The following is a 4,170-nucleotide window of genomic DNA, read 5'->3' on the forward strand; positions in this document are numbered from 1 at the left end:
TAATTTTTAATTATATTTTCCAAGTGTAATATTATTTATTTTTAAAGGACATTTAGGTCAAAAGACAACTCGGGGTGTCAAATGACCACAATTCCCCTGTTCGGGTTGCATTCCTGATTTTTCGGTAACACCAGGTTTTGTCCGTTTTTCGATTTCTCGCTTTTCTTTGTACTAATTAATTAATTTTTCTTTGATGTTTCTAATGGCATTTATACTTCAATAGGGGTCTATTTAAGTCCTAAAAATATTTTCCAGGGTTTCCCGCGGTCCAGGGCTAGTCAACGGTCCACACCGCGACTTCCTGGTGCAGTCACCCATCGCTAGGGTTCTCGGCTCGCTTAACTTGGTTACATTTCTTTGCTATTATTTTTCCTTTGTTTTTCTTGTATTTTCTTTTCTTTTATTTCATTATTTTATGTCTCCTCACTCATATCGAAGTGTAGTTCTAGGCATCCTAGCTGTCCGGACAACACTGGTCACTCGAATAGTAGAACGCACTACCGAACATAGGGGTGTTACAATTCTCCACCCCTAAAATAAATTTCGTCTCGAAATTTTACCTGGCATTAGTCTCTGAATAGCTGTGGGTGCTGTCTCCTCATATCCTCTTCACGTTCCCAAGTAGCTTCTTGACCTGAACTATGGTTCCACAGCACTTTAACCAAGTGTATCTGTTTATTCCTCATCTGTTTCACCTCATAAGCTAGAATTTCTATGGGTTCTTCCTCATATGAGAGGTCTGGATTTTACCTCAATCCATTCAACTGATAGTACATGAGATGGGTTTGATCTGTACCTCCTTAACATGGACACATGAAAAGACACTGTGTATCCTTGCTAACTCCGGAGGTAATGCCAACCGATATGCCAAAGGACCCACTCTTTCCAGAACCTCATATGGTCCGATGAAACGAGGACTCAGTTTCCCCTTTCTATCAAATCTCATAATCCTCTTCCAAGGAGAAACTTTGAGAAATACTTTATCACCCACTGCATATTTAATATCTCTTCTCTTCAGATCAACATAAGACTTCTGACAGTCTAACGCAGCCTTGAGTCTATCTCTGATTAATTTGATCTTTTCCTATGTCTGCTGAATAATTTCTGGCCCAATCATCTTTCTTTCACCAACTTCATCCCAACATAGGGGAGTTCTGCACTTTCTGCCATACAAAGCTTCATATGGAGGCATCCCAATGCTTGATTGGTAGCTGTTGTTATAAGCAAACTCAATCAAAGGCAAGTGTGTATCCCAACTACCTTCAAACTCAATCACACAAGCCCGTAGCATATCCTCCAATATCTGAATAACCCTTTCAGGTTGGCCATCTGTCTGTGGGTGGAATGCTGTGCTGATGTTCAATCTAGTTCTTAGGGTTCTCTGAAGATTACCCCAGAATCTAGAAGTGAACCTAGGATCTCTGTCAGATACAATCGATACTGGCACTCCATGCAATTTTACAATTTCATATATGTACAATCTGGCCAATCTTTCTAGGCTATAGTCCATCCGAACTGGCAAAAAGTGATTAGACTTGGTTAGTCTATCAACTATAACCCATACTGCATCATGACTATTATGTGTCTTCGAAAGTCTCATCACAAAATCCATAGTTATCCATTCCCTTACAGTGTTTCATAGGGTGTCGTTTGTATGCTAGCTTGACACTTATTATTGTATACAAATTCTGTTAGTGGGAGGTATCTGTCCCATCTCCCCTTGGATTCAAGGACACAAGTTCTCAGTATATTCTCGAGGGCTTATTACATTTTACAGGTTATTATTATCATTTCATTTCATTATTTATAGAAACTCAACGAGTTTCAAAATTTACCTGAATCACTTGTTTCGACTGTCCATCCGTCTGAGGATGATAAGTCATACTGATATCTCTAAGCTTATAGCAATTACTGTGGTACAGGTAATTCACATTAATATAACTGAGTCACTAACTCTAGCTACCTTACAAGTGTAGTCATTTGATAGGCCAGTTCTGAAGTTTTAAATTTCTGACTAAAATTTTCACATTTATTTCCAGTAATAGTACTCTATTTGGGTGCAACTGTATCAATTTATAGATTACTTACAAATATTCTAAATTTATTATACCACGAGGAAGCACGTAGCTCTACACAATAATCCCGTGTCGGTACTATAATCTGCAGCTTATAATACAAACATCGAGAACATTATATAGTCACTACGTTATAACCTCATGGGCTAGGTTTTCTAACATCTTATCTTTCTCGAATCCACTAATATCCCAAACCAATTCTGATTACAATATCCATTAATAATTACTAACAGTAACATCTTTGCCCTCATCTAGAGCAATTCTATTTTTGTAACTTACTTTTAGGTCCTCTTGCCTTACATTAAGTAGGCTCGCCAATTAGCTTTATAATTTATGGTATGTTAGAAAATACTTTTAGCTAACAATTCTTCCAAAATTAATGTCAATCATACTTGTTATTGTAGTTTTGATCCTAAAAGACTAGTTACTAACGCATTAAAATTTATTCCCCTGTAAAGGAATAGCAACAAAACATAGAATTCTAACACTAAAATATAAATAAGTTGTGCTGGGATCAAATAATAACTCATTGTTTCCTTCAAAAATTAAGAACTTACCAGCAGTTATATCCGAAGTTTCTGCTCTTTCTCCTTGGCGCATAGTGGACACTCTGACTGGTGCGCTACTATATTCGGGTTGATTCACTGTGTCATAGTGGTGAGGAGTACCAACTCTATTTCTATCTCGACTTTGACTGATGGTCTGTGAACTCCGGAAAGTAGATCGAGGTGCTCTAGTACAATCTTTAGTAAAGTGTCTAAGTTTTCCACAATTGTAGCAGGCTCCAGAGGCCCTTCGACAAATACCTCCATGTAGCTTACCACAAACATGGCAGAAACGGGTAGAATAGGAACTTCTGGTTGTTCAACGACTAGATCTTGGTGTTCTCTGCCCTGATGATCTGCCTCTATCGTATCCCTGAAGGAACGGAAGCGTGAAAAACACAAGTTTATACCATTGAATTCAAAAATTTTCACCTAGGGTCACATGCATAATGCAAGATTTATTTTTATCTATTTGATTTCAATGATAAACAACATATTAAAACTCTTTTAATATGTTTTTGGATCTGTATTTGCCATTTAAGATTTTAAAAATTAATCAGATTAATTTTAGAACCCTAGATTAAATTAAGAACGATTACACTAACCTCTTGATGCACTGCAGCGTGTCTGTGCCTTTGAGATTCGTCTTCAGGACACCAGATGTTGTCCCTCTAGCTTGTCCACACCAAGAACACCTATGGCAGCCCTTGAATAGCTTCTAAAGCCTTTTCTATTAATTAGAAATTCAAGTTCTGCCTTTTAAGAGATTACAGATGTAAACAGGACACTAGAAACAATTTCTAGTGTTCTTAATTCAAGAGATTGATGGCTAATCTCTTTGAATTGATGAGAGATGAAGAAGAATAGAGGGAGGGCTGCAAAATCGCGTGACCAAGGAGTGTGGCTACTGGTTGTATTTTATTTTCTCATAACAACACTTAAATAGCTAGGTTAACACATTAAACCCTTGCCACATGTCACCCTTTGATTAGCTCTAGGTTTAAGTGACCCAATCACATTGTGCCAAGTGTCAAACCTATATTTAATCTTGATTTTAATCATCTTACATGATTAAAAAACATTTGGCAAGCTTATGTGTTATGCCATGTGTCACCATCTCATGGTGCCACGTGTCACACTGCAAAATGACCAAAATGCCCCTGTGTCTTAATTTTGAGTTCTCAACCCAAAATAATTATTTTTCTTCTTCTAATTAATTTATATCAAATATTAATCTCAATTAATTAATTTTTCATTAATTAAATTCATATTTAAACACTTTAAATATAAATTTAACTTATATTATACATCCAATAATCTAGATTTGGTTTCAAGTCATGCTAGGGACTTCGCAAACTAATTGCAAACCAAACCTATTTAATTAATCAATTAAACTCTTTAATTAATTAATTAAATCATATTTAATTAGGTGATAACTTGTGTATGTATGTGACTTACTAGGCTCATCACTAATTGGCAATGAGACATGATATCAACTCTTAATATCATCAGAACTCTTTCTTACCATAAATGATTTCTCTAAATCATTT

This window comes from Hevea brasiliensis, chromosome 14, assembly GCF_030052815.1.
Source record: "Hevea brasiliensis isolate MT/VB/25A 57/8 chromosome 14, ASM3005281v1, whole genome shotgun sequence".
NCBI lineage: Eukaryota > Viridiplantae > Streptophyta > Magnoliopsida > Malpighiales > Euphorbiaceae > Hevea > Hevea brasiliensis.